The sequence below is a fragment of the Mustela lutreola genome, chromosome 3 (assembly GCF_030435805.1).
Source record: "Mustela lutreola isolate mMusLut2 chromosome 3, mMusLut2.pri, whole genome shotgun sequence".
NCBI lineage: Eukaryota > Metazoa > Chordata > Mammalia > Carnivora > Mustelidae > Mustela > Mustela lutreola.
In genome coordinates this window covers 124,729,000-124,742,293 of record NC_081292.1, presented here as the reverse complement: position 1 = coordinate 124,742,293, position 13,294 = coordinate 124,729,000, and the positions used below count along the sequence as shown (strand labels likewise).

At 34.6% G+C, this 13,294-nt stretch overlaps 1 protein-coding gene across 18 annotated transcripts in view; it reads left to right on the top strand.

The window, feature by feature from the left end:
- Window positions 1-13,294, top strand: part of GTDC1 (glycosyltransferase like domain containing 1) — a 452,306-nt gene that overhangs the window by 37,442 nt on the left and 401,570 nt on the right. For 14 of the 18 annotated variants that reach the window (XR_009351825.1, XR_009351826.1, XR_009351823.1 and 11 more), the window contains exon 2: window positions 10,827-10,916. The exons of 3 other annotated variants lie outside the window; for them this stretch is intronic. The gene's annotated coding sequence lies outside the window, so the exon portion shown is untranslated. Of the gene's footprint in view, window positions 1-9,387; window positions 9,521-10,826; window positions 10,917-13,294 lie in introns of those variants that run through there. One more of the 18 variants, XM_059166763.1, reaches the window with a different exon arrangement.

Below are 13,294 nucleotides of genomic sequence, written 5' to 3'. Positions count from 1 at the left end.
TTTAGTAGATATTACAACCCTTGGGGTTTTGTTTGTTTTTGTTTTTAAGATTTTATTTTTAAGTAATCCCTATACCCAACATGGGACTCAAACTCACAACCCCCAGATCAGAAGCACATGCTCTACTGACTGAGCTGACCAGGTGCCCCTACAACTCTGATTTTAAAGAAGAGATATACTGAGGCTCAGAGGAGTTAAGTGACTTACCCAAGGTCTCATGACAAGTAATTGTCAGAGCTAGGATTCAAACTAATGTTCTTTTGAATCTACATGCTTCCTCTCTTTTAAGTGGAAGAAAGAGAGTTAGGCTACATCTTAGGAACCTTATCAAGGCAGTTGGTTTCTTGGATTAAGGAGTAATATTATAGAGGCATGGTAGCTGATTCAGACAAGTAGTAATATGAAATTTGAATTTGGGTTGGTAACAACAGGAGTGAAAAGGAGAGTTTGTGTGAGATTAAGTCACAGAATCATTGAGTCTGGATAATTAAGAATGTGTGCATTTAGGAGGTACTCACCTCTGAGTAATAGTGAGAAATAAAATGAGAGAGCCAGAGAATATACAGTTATGTAAGTCAAAACAAGGAAGTTTCAAAGATGGGATGATGAACAATTTTAAATGCTATGTAGATTTAAAGGTATATGAAGAGGAAGTAAACCTCAGTTGGTGTTTGGTGACCACTGGAAACTCTTTTGAGGGTGACTTTAGCAGATTGGTATGATTAGAAATCAAATAATGAGGGAGTGAGTTTGAAGGCAAGGATGGAGTCAGTGATGTTGACTCCTTTAAGAAAAATTAGTGGAAAAAGTGGAAATGATAACTCAAAGAATTAAGGCAGAGGATTTTAGTTCTTGAGGGAAATGGATGAGTTTGTCAAAGCTACAAAGGCATTGGTCTTAAAACAGGGGTTGAAGATTAAATTTAGAGAGGGAGTAATTGGTGATTCACAGTCTTAAAGGAGATGGTGGGATTTAACACAGATGTATAGGCTAAATGGAGAGAAAAAGGAGCTCTTCTTGTGAATTGGGTGGGAGAATAATATGATTTTTCTGCTTATAAATGAGTTATCTATTACAGTTTATGGGAGGAGCTTAGTGACTCATGTTAAATGATCTATAGGAAGTTTATTGAAGAAAAGAGGGATCATCTGCTAAGTGTTGGTAGGCGTTGAGAACTTTGAAGAAGAGAAGACCTGGAGCAATTGCCGTGGTCAAAGAAGAAAACAGAATGAGCATTCCCAAAGCAAGAATTTCTAGCCAAGAACTACATATTTTTATTGGCACCAACTGGTATGTGTCTTTTTTTCCCCGCCTCATCAGTGTTCGGTAATGTGGAAGTCAAAAAGGAGATCTTACAAGGTGAATTTGCTCAGTATTAGGGATTGGCCATGGAAGGTTAAGTGAATGATGGTTTCTTGGCTAGCAGTGAGAGTATAATAGACATTTTAAATCCTTATTTTTTAGCCTTCCATATGAAAGGCTTCCATATTTGATGCAAATGTATATTCTTAGCAGTGACCGAATAGATAAAGCAGTATTACTACTTCTAAGCTTCAAAACTTTATTCTTCTCATCTTACCTTATTTCCTTTACTTTCCCCTCTAATTGAACTGAAAAATGGAAGCACCTTGATGTAATGGAAGAGTTCTAAATTTAGGAAACACCTGCTTTGTAGGAATGACACCAAAATTGACCAAAGAAAAAGTAGCCAAATTGGCCTTTATAAAAATGTAAAACTTTGTGCTTCAAAGGACCCTATCAAGAAAGTGAGCAGACAAACAACCTAGCGAGTGGAAGAAAATATTGCAAATCATAATTTCTGATAAGGGACTTGTATCCATAATATATTAAAAACCCGTACAACTCAATGATAGATGACAACCCAAGTAAAAAAGTGGGCAAAGTGTCTGAATAGATGCTTCTGCAAAGAAGATAAATGAATGGTCAGTAACACCATGAAAGTGCTCATTGCCAAGGATAAAAATATAAGTCATCTATGATCATGGGATGTCTTTCCATTTATTTCTTTTTATCTTCCAACAATATTTAGAAATTATCAGGGGTCAAGTTCAGTATTTCTTTTGCTAAATTTACCCCTAAGTATTTTATTCTTTTTGATGCTATTTTAAAGTTTTTTCTTATCTTCATTTTGGATTGTTCATTGCTACTGTACAGAAATTCAATTGACTTTTGTATATTGGACATGTATCCTGCAAACTTGCCGAACTCACTGATAGTTCTGATAGTTTTTAGTGAATCCCTTAGGAATTTCTCTATATAAGAATTAATGCAAAGAGATAGTTTTACTTTTTCTTTTCCCTTCTAGATGCCTTTTATATCTTTTTCTTGCCAATTGTTCTGACTAGAACCTCTAACACAATGTTGAAGTGCTGAGAGTGGATGTCCTTGTCTTATTCCTGATTTTAGGGGAAAATCTCCTAGTTTTTTTTACCATTATGTGTGATGTTAACTGTGGGTTTTTCCTGGGTTCTCTTTGTCAGGTTGAGGAAATTGTCTCCTATTCTTGGTTCCTTATTTTTTTTTTTAAGATTTTATTCATTTATTTGAGAGATAGTGTGTGCAAATGGGAGAAGGGGCAGAGGGAGAGGGAGAAGCAGACTCCCTACTGAGCAGGGAGCCCTCAGTGCAGGGCTTGATCCCAGGACCCTGGGATCATGACCTGAGCTGAAGGCAGATGCTTAACTGATTGAGCCACCCAGGCACCTGTTAGTTTATTTATTTTAGTAATCTTTACATCCAATATGGGGCTTAAACTTACTACCTTGAGATCAAGAGTTGTGTGTTCTTCCTAATGAGCCAGCTGGGGCCCCTGGGCTATGCATTTTTAGATATCTTTTATTTGGTTTTAGTGTCAAGGTAGTAATACTCTCATGGAAATAGTTCAGGAATATTTTATCCTATTCTGTTTTTGGGAAGGGTTTTTTAAGATTTAGTGTTTATTCTTTTAAATGTTTGGTAAAATTCACCAGTGAAGGTAAATACTGGGTTTTTATTGATGGGAAGTCTTTTGATTAAAAATTCAACAAGTTTACTTGTTATATGTCCATTCATATGTTTTATTTCTTCTTGAGTTTCAGTAATTGTGGCTTTTTTGGGATTTGTTCGTCTTATTAGATTATATAATTTGTTTGCATACATTTGTTAATAGTATTTCCTTATGTCTTCTGCAGTTCTCTAAGATCAGTAATGATGTCCCCTCTTGTCTCTTTTTTTTCTTGATCAGTTTGTTAATTTTGTTGATATTTTCAAAGAACCAACTTTTGGTTTTGTTACTTTTCTTTATTGTTTTTCCATTTTTTATTTTATTAGTTTCTGGTCTAATCTTTATTATTCCATTTCCTCTGCTTGGATTTAATTTGCTCTTCTTCCTCTAGTTTATTAAGGTTATTTACTAGCATCTTTTTTATTTTAGGCATTTATAGCTGTAAATTGTCATATGAGCACTTCTCTAGCTGTATCCCATAAGTTTTGGTATGTTGTGTTTTCATTTTTATTCAACTCAAAGTATTTCCTAACTTCCCTTTTGATTTCTTTTTTGACCTATTGGTTATTTAGAAGTGTGTTATTTAATTTCTACATCTTTGTTAAGTTCCCAAATTTCCTTCCATTGTTGATTTCTAATTTAATTTTATTGTGGTTAGAGAACATGCTTTGTATGATTTCAGTCCTTGTTTTTATGGCCTAACATATGGTCTATCCCAGAGAATGTTCTGCTGTTGCTGGGTGTAGTGTTCTGTTGATGTCTGTTAAGTGAAGTTGGTGTATAGACTTGTTCAGGTCTTCTGTTTCTTTCTCATCTTCTGTGAATTTTCCTAGTTGTTTCTTTCAGTAATGGTCTTGAAGGTGAGGTTCTTGACTATTACTGTTGAAGTATGTATTTCTCCCTTCAATTCTGTCATGTAGCTGAGGATGGTTTTATTTTGTGCATGTGTGCTTATAATTGTTGTGTTTTCCTGAGAGGACATTTTTGTCCTTATAAAATGCCCTTCTTCGTATTTGGTCATAGTTTTTGTCTGTTTATTTTGTCTGATGATAGTATAGCTAATCCAGATCTTTTTTGGCTATGTTGGAATGGTACATATTTTTTTCACCATACTTTTACTTTCAACTTATTGTGTCTTTGAATATAAAGTATGTTTTATAGATAGCATGTAGTCAGACCATGTTTTCTTATTTATTCTGCCAATCTGTACCTTTTGGTTTCAGTGTTTAGTCCATTAACCTTTAGTGTAATTACTGATCAAATAGGATTAATATCTGTCATTTTGCTGAATGTATTATAATGTTTTTTGCTTTTTTTGGTTATCTGTTACTCTGTTACTTCCTTCTTTTGTGTTAAATAGCTATTTTCTAGTGTGCCATTTTAATTCCCTTGTTTCTTTTATTATAATTTTGTTCTTGGGAGTTATTGTTACATGTATGCATTCTCACTTCTGTACTTAGTGATTCCAGCAGCACTTTGAGCTTGAATTTCTTACATGGTTTTCATGGGGAAAAATATCAGGAATCTGGCCAATCAGTGGTCAAGAAATTTGTGTGAGAATTTTTTTTCTTGGAAAACAATTATATTTTCTTGTATAATTTGAATCTTCTGTTATTCAAGTTTGTAGCTGAGCATCTGTTACCTTTCGTCCTTCCTCTTTTGTTTTCTTCTTACCTATATTCCTCTTTCTAATTCATTCAACAAACATTCTGAATGTATGTACTCTGCTGGGGGCTTGGGATATAGTAATGTATAAAACAGATGGTCTCTTTCCTAATTTTAAAGTCTAAAGTAGATTTCACTAACCCAAATTCTTTCAGGAACATTGGAATATCTGGGATTTCACAGGGCATGGTGGGAATGGTAGCCAATTCCAAGGGTATTTCGGTTCAAATTAAGACACAAAAGATCTGAAGGTCAAGGATGGCCTCTTTTTTAATGCAAAAATTCTCTGTAGTAGAAGTTGTTGCAGATTATTTAGCCAGCTATTATTTGTCATTTCCTTTTTTAGGTTTGTATAATTTAGTTTACCCAATCAATCTTGAAAACATGCCCCAGTAATCAATGTGCCTTAGAATTTTGAGTATTTCCAACTGTTTCATTCATATTAAGTCATACCAGCCCTTAAAACTTATTAGACTCCATAATGTTTTATGCAACAGAGAGTAACTATAAAGATAGAGTCAGCTTAAAATATCACTTAAAAGCGTATAGATATCTTTAAGCCTTCCTCCTGGTTTCATTGTTCTTTATAGTTTTATAGACAGATCGTGGCTTCTTTTATGTAGTTTTTTTTCCTCAAAAGGAAGAGGGATAACATAAACTTTTATATTCATATTCTTTTATTTAATTTGAAGTTTATGTATTTGAATAATATTTCCATCAAAAGATTGGCTATAAGTTGTTTTGGCAGTGAACTCTGTATGTGACATATATTTTAGCAACTCATCTGTTGTGCGTATACCATATATTCAAAAAGTTAATGAAGAAGAATAGAAGAATTTTGCTTTTTCCAGTGATGGCAATGATAGTTTTTCCTATAGTATGTGGGTCTGAATAAGGCATTATGGGGAGGTTGGAGCTATGAGAGAAGAAACATAGATTTAGTAGGAAGAAGAAGTTTATTTGATATACTATCAGAAAAGTTCTTGTGCTAATGAAAACTATGCTTAGAAGACAAAAACTTTTTTTTTTTTTTTTTTTTGGTACTCATTTTCTTGCAATTTGTGTTTGATTACCAGCTTGATATATTTTCTCATCAAGGAATATATATTGGCCAAATCATTTGATCCTTAATGTTTGCAAATGATGGACTTTGGTTAACTTTTAATGTCATGTTTGACCTGCCATCCTAAAACTCCTTCCCAAAACCTATGAAACAAACTGATTTCACTGTTTCTGTTCTATTTGCATTTAATTGGCTTTATGCAAACCTCATCATTGAAGTATTTTCTAGCTGGAAAATTATATTTATATGGAACAGAAAATTTATTTACTTCCTTCCACTTAGTCGATGAGAACTTGCATCTGAAGCTATATAAAAAAGTAAAGTCAAAGCAGTCAATAAACAGTACACTGGCCAAAACTGGTAGACAAATCTACAGATTACGGAACATCTGCATTAGATGTATGGTGTCTTATAATTCTTTTTTCCCTCACCACTTAAATCTGTGTGTTATTTTTTCCCAATAATTTTACTGTGCATTCTCTATCCATTAAAATATTTTGTGTACTCTCAGGAGCATTGGTAATTGGTAATAACTTTCTATGAGTATCTTTTGTGGTATAAGCCAAAACATGGCTATCATGACTTTGTGTTTTAGAGGGGTTTTGATGTCCTTGCTTAAAACTCCCCCCCGAAAGCCTTTAAGGAGATACTAACTTTTAAGATGATAACTTTATTGCAACAAGGTATGCAGCTTGACTCCAAAAGGAGAATCAAGCAGACCTGAAAGTTCAAGTCTTGAGAGACCAATCAGAAGTCAAAAGAGCTATGGTCTGTGGTTCAGCTAATTCAGAAAGAGGGTAATTACAGAAAGTTATATAAGTTTGCATGGAATAGTTACTAAACTCTTTAACTTGTGAATACAGCCCCAAACATCTGTTTTAGCGACCTCTTGCTGCTTTACAAATCACTGTTAAACTTACTGGCTTAAAATATTTATTTTGCTCAGGAATCTGTGATTTGGAAAGGTTCACTTGACATAGTTAATCTTTGCTACATTTTATGTCAATTGCGTGGCTCCAAAGGGAGAGCGATTTAGAATCATCTGAAGGCTTGTGCAGGCACATGTTTGGTGGTTGATGCTGCCTGTCAGTTGAGATAACACGTGGAGGTCTTGGTCAGAACACCTATAGGTGGCCTTTCCATGTTGCCTGGGTTTCCTCACAGTGTGGTGGCTGGGTTGTAAGGGAGGAGGAAGAGAAGGAAAGGAGAGGGAGAGAGTGAGTGAAAAAGGGGTTCGTGGAGAGACAGAGACCAGATGAACCTATGTCTCTATTGGCTTTGATAGCTTTTAGAAGTCACATGGCATTATTTCCAATACATTTTGTTCTTTGGTATAAAACCCTGCTCAGTCAAAGCTGGAAGGGATACTGTCTCCATTTCTGGGTAATGCGAGTGGCCAGCTCCTGGAAGGTCACATGGATTGGAAATATTGCTGTGGCCATTTATGAAAATATCAGTTTGCTTGATTACCTGTATTCTCTTATCCATGACCTCAGACTAAGTGATTTTTTTGAGTGAGGTACCAGTATTCAATAGTATATATAGAAGGCAGAAAATAAGGATACAGATTGAAATGCTTTCCTGTGATTAATAGCCAGCTCCTTTATAGTTTGTTTTTGGTTTTCTTTCTGGGATGCTGTCCTTGTTTGTCCTTAGGAGGCAGGGCTGAAGTTAGTTGCAAAGTGCAGGATTTTATGTTATGCCAGCTTTTTGAAAGGTGCTGTGATGTAATGCATCGGACTGACCAGTGTTCAAGTCTCAGTTCCTTTACTTACTAGTCTTGTGACATTAGGACAGTTACTTAGCCTCTCTGAGTTCACACCTTTACAAAGTCAAGGTGATGATAATCTTCCATTGAGAGGTGGTTTGTAAAATAGAGAAATATTATATGTAAAGGGATGAGGGTCCTGGGGTTTCAGATATTATCTGAGGCAAATTGATGAAAATGTGTGATTTAGGATTATGATCTTTGATTATGACCAGAATGATGGATTAAGAAACCAGTTTAGAGTATGTAGATACTTCAAAGCTAGAACCTATGTTGGTGCCTGTGACTGGAAGCAATTCCAATCAAGAAATCCTTCCTGTGAAGGAATTTGGGAAGAATGTTATCTCCATTTTGAAGGGTATATTATTCTTTATAAGCTATTCATCAACTTTTTGCTGAATTGAATGTTTCAAATTTATTAAAATAACATTTAATTAAGGTATTTTATTGAATGCCCTAATACCTTTGTTTGAAATGTTTTATATTTAGTGAAAATTGTTACTTTTATTTTTTAATTTTTCTAATTGTAAAAGTAGTAAAAAAGCAGCTGAGGAAATAACTTGCCTATGATATCATTATCCAGAGGCAGGCTGTTCATATTTGACATATTTCCTTTCATTAAAATTTTCTTTTTTAAGTATAGTCTCCACACCCAACATGGGGCTTGAACTCATGACCCTGAGATCAAGAGTTGCATGCTCTACTGACTGAGCCAGCCAGGTGCCCCTCATTTTTTTCCTTTGAAATTTTATAGTTTTCCATAGTTAAGAACATGGAATTTATGATTTTATAATCTTTCTTTGTAATTTAATTTTATATCATAATTATTCCCCATAAATCATTATAATTGCATCTATCATATGGCTGTATCATAATTTATTTAGTTTTTTTGTAATTTTTTTCTGAAGTATAAATAATATTGTGATGCATATATATGTGAAAGTCTATTGTCATTATTTTGATTTTTTTTTTTTTGTAGGATATATTACTAGAAAGAAAATTACTAGAGCAAAGGGTATCAATATTTTTAAGGTCCTTGATATATATGTTGACATTGCTTTTCAGAGGCGCCTTGCTGGCTCAGTTGGTAGAGCCTGCTGCTCTTGGTCTTGGGGTTGTAGGTGTGAGCCCCATGGGGAGTGTAGAGATTACTTAAAAATAAAATCTTTAAAAAAATAACTTTCTATAAAGTTTTACCATTTTATATTTCCACTGACATGAGAATAGCAGTACTGATCATTTTATAAATAAAGTTGGTGAATTTGATAGTTAAAAGGTATCATTTATAAAATTGTATTTTTCATTTTAATTTGCATAGATTTTCTATATGTTAGGGATATAACCTTTTCATATTATTTTATCTAGGTTTGGAGAAGTTTAACATTCATTATATTTCATTTGTGTTCCTCTAAATAGCTTAAGATTTATTCTTATCACTTCATACAAAAGACATTCGAATTAACCTAAATGATAGTTACTATTTTTTCCATAGTAGTTCTTACTTTTTGTATTCTTAATTTACACAGTATCTTATTTTTAGCACATGTTGTTCATTTAAGGTCGATTTGTAGCCCTTTACTCTTTTTTTTTTTTTCCAAGATCACCTTTTAAAAATTTTATAGATTTATTTATTCAAGAGAGAGAGAGAGAGAGAGTCCTAAGCAGACTCTGTGCTCTTTTTTGCCCAAATTACGTTTTTGGACTCATGTTGGTTTAGACAGATATTGTAGTTCAGTCACTTTCAGAATGTGGTCTTCAACCAGCAACTTTAAAGTAGATTTGTAGATTTAAAGTAGATTTGTACCCATTTACTCTTAAGAGTACTCTTGCACTCATGCACTTCTTCTTCCTCTTCTTTTTTAAAGATTTATTTATTTGAGAGAGAGAGAGAGGAGAGGAAGGAGAGAGAGAGTTGTAAGCAGACTCCGTGCAGACCCTGAAGTGGGGCTCGATCTCATGACCCTGAGATCAGGACCTGAGCTGAAACCGAGTTGGATGCTTAACTGACTGCACTACCCAGGTGCTCCTCAAAATCACTTTTTCATAAAGTTTTCTCAATTAGAGATTTTCAGGAACATTGGAAAATTTTTTCATTCATCCTATATATATCTGTTTAGTCTTTTAAATTATGCTTGTTAAACTTCAGATAACTTCATATATTGGCTATTGTGAAGGGATATTTTTCACAAGTAGATTTGTTTTTCTCACTGGCAAATTTTCTAAATTCTGAGTGTTTTAGGAGATTGTGGGTGATACCAAAGTTAATCAGATTATTTGAAAGTTAAGATTCTTATCTTTCCCTTAAAAATTTTTTCAAGTGTTAATTTACAGAAAAGTACAAAAAGTAAAGAGGAAATTACAGTGTAGCTCTCTTGCAGCTCATCTAAATCTGAACTTTTTTGCCATGTTTACTTCAATTTTTTACTTTTTAATTATTTGAGAACTAGAATTTTATAGACAGAGGGAGGTGAGGCCTTTTCTCTGGTGGTAATTCCTCCAGAGGTTGCAAGTATTTTGAATTGGGTGTTTCCATTGTCACGCTTGTTTTTATGCTTTTATTTAATACATATGTATCTATGTCAAAAACCTTACATAAATGATAACTATACCTGTCCTTTTTCATTTTGCTCTTTTTTGCCTAAATTATGTTTTTAGACTCATGTTGGTTCAGCAGATGTTGCTGTAGTTCAGTCGTGCTCAGAATGTCGTCCCCCACCAGCAGCTTGAGCTTCACTTGGGAACTTGTTAGAGATACAAAATTCTTAGGCCAGGACTGGATACATTTGTGCAGTCCAGTGCAAAATGAAAATGCTGGGCCCCTTGTTCAAAAACTATTTTTTTTTTTTTTAAAGATTTTATTTATTTATTTATTTGACAGAGAGAAATCACAAGTAGACGGAGAGGCAGGCAGAGAGAGAGAGGGAAACAGGCTCCCCGCTGAGCAGAGAGCCCGATGTGGGACTCGATCCCAGGACCCTGAGATCATGACCTGAGCCTAAGGCAGCGGCTTAACCCACTGAGCCACCCAGGCGCCCTCAAAAACTATTAATAACTTGCAAATAGCAGCAGCGGAGCATTAAATCAAGAGTGAGGACCCTTGTAAGCATGTTCATGCACCCATGAAGCTAGCCCTGTTTCAGGCGTTATTCCAGACCTGCTGAACCAGAAACTCTGAGAATAGGGCCCAGCAGCCTATGTTTAACAGGCCTTCCAGGTGATGTTATAGATATTTAAGTTTGAGACCATTTGTATTAGTTTTTCAGGGCTGCCTTAACAAAATACTATGGACTGAGTGGCTTAACTGACAGAAATTTATTTTCTTACAGTTCTTGGGGCTGGAGATCCAAGGTGAAGGTGTCAGCAGATTTACTTTATTCTGAGATCTCCTTGGCTTGCAGATGATCACCTTTCTGCTGGTAACTTTATATGCTTTGTCCTCTCGTGGTGTGTGGGTGGACATCTCTTATGTCTCTGTGTGTCTGAATTCCCTCTTCTTTAAGGAGATTAGTCCTGTTGGCTTAGAATCCACCCTAATAGTTTTGTTCTAATTTAATCACTTCTTTAAAGGCCCTATATCCAAATATAGTCACATTCTGAGATACTGTGGGTGAAGGCTTCTAGGTCCGAATTTTGGGGGAACACAGTTCTTCCCCATAGCACCACTGCTATAGGTCAGTGAGTTTTAGGACTATTATATTTGGTTGTATGATTATGTCCTTATTTCTCTCTTTTATGCTGTTAATAGAACTTTAGATTATTTTCCATTTATGTCAATTCTACTCTATCAGTTTCTTTTGATGTATAGTTCCTTTTTTTGGTTTTTATTTATTTTTGATATGATATCTTTGTAGACTTCAAGTGTCTGATGTCAATTGAATTAAAACGAACAAAACAAAATTATGTACTACCCTTTGTTTAATGGAGGGCTGTAATCTATAAGCTGTTAATTTTGCTGGCATGTTATTTTAAATGGTGGTGGATTTGTTTTATGAGACTGGATTTTCCATGTCGTCCAGCACATGTGGTTTTGTACTGTATTTTGAGTTAACTACACAAGCTACTATTTCCATATATGGGTGTGTTTCTCATAATGATACTAAATAAATAAGTTCCTTTCTCTGTTTGTAAATAAAAGAGAACAGTGACTCTATCATTGTATATGTACTGTCTTGGGTTTTCATGACCTTTTGCAGCTCATTTTTATCATCTGGGAATGTACCGAAGTCCCATTGTTGTTAACTGCTTATGCTGCTAAGAGTAATAATGTGTTTTTTTTTTGTTTTTTGTTTTTTTTTTTGCGGGGGGGAGGGGGGAATACTTGTTAATGTAATTTTACTGAAACTTAGGCTTACTTTTTATCAAAAGGTAAAGTTTTGTACCAGGCTAGGGCAACATTTTTTTCTTTGTATAAGATTTCCACATATTTGTTATGTAATCTATAATTTTATTCCTTTTATCCAAATTTAATTCCCTCCTTCCACCACCACACCCCACCTCATAACTTGCAACAAATGCACATTATATGTGTTGCTGATAGTTTTGAAAGTCTGCTGGATTCATTGAGGATCCACCAATCATCTGGATAGACCAGATAGTCTCCCTAGTAGCTTCTACCCTGCTAAACTTTTGGCTGTTTTCCATCTTGTTAATTATATCTCCATTATGAAGGCATGCTATACCAAAAAGGAGATATATACCATCTTGCTAATTTTTACTAGTTCCTCTTTGCTGGCTGAACCTGGTATAGAAGAAGTTGTTTTAGGGCTTATATTGAAAACTACAAGACATTAATGAAAGAAGAAGTTGAAAAAGACACAACAAATGGAAATGTATTCCATGTTCATGGGTTGGGAGAATTAATATTGTTAAAATGTCCATACTACCCCAAGCAATATATACATTCAGTGCAATCCCTGTCAAAATTCTGATGGCATTTTTCACAGAAATAGAACAAACAATAATTGACTCTTTATGTTATAGGTAAGGCTTCCAGTTAATAGTAGGCTACTAGTAGTTAAGTTTTGGGGGAGTCAAAAGTTTTAGGAAGATTTTTGACTGCTTTGGTGGTCAGCAGTTCTACCCCTTATATTGTTCAAGAGTCTTCTGTACACTATGATCTAGGAACTCCACTTCTGGGTATATATCCAAGGGAAACAAAAACACTAACTTGAAAGAATATTATGCACCCCCATTTTTATTGAATTATTATTTACAGTAGCCAGGACATGAAAACAACTTGGATATCCATTCATGGAGGATGGATAAAGAAGTTGTGATGCACACACACACACACACACACACACGCGTGCGTGTGCACACAGAGTGAGTAAATAGAATATTATTCAACCATAAAAAGAATCTTGCCATTTGCCTCAAAGTGGATGGATCTCAAGGGAATTGCATTATAAGTCAGACGAGAAAGAAAAACACTGTATAATTTCTCTTATATATGGAATGTATCCTTTTGTCTGTCTTTCTACAAACAAAACCAGGCTCATAGATACAGAGAACAGATTTATGGTTGCCAGAGGCATGAGGTGGGAGAGGGGGAAGTAGTAGGAGAAATGGCCAAACTCTTGTTGTTTTGTTCTATTTTATTTTATTTTTTCTATTTAATTCATTTTCATTTTAAAAATTTTTCATAAATTTTAATAAATAGCAATGTTTTAGCATGATAATTGAGACTAATGTGGTCTGGTGGCATTACCACTTCTTAATTTTGTAAATTATCAGGACTCACCTCAGACCTGTTGAATCAGATGCCTTGCCAGTGATTTCCTTGCTTTCATACGGT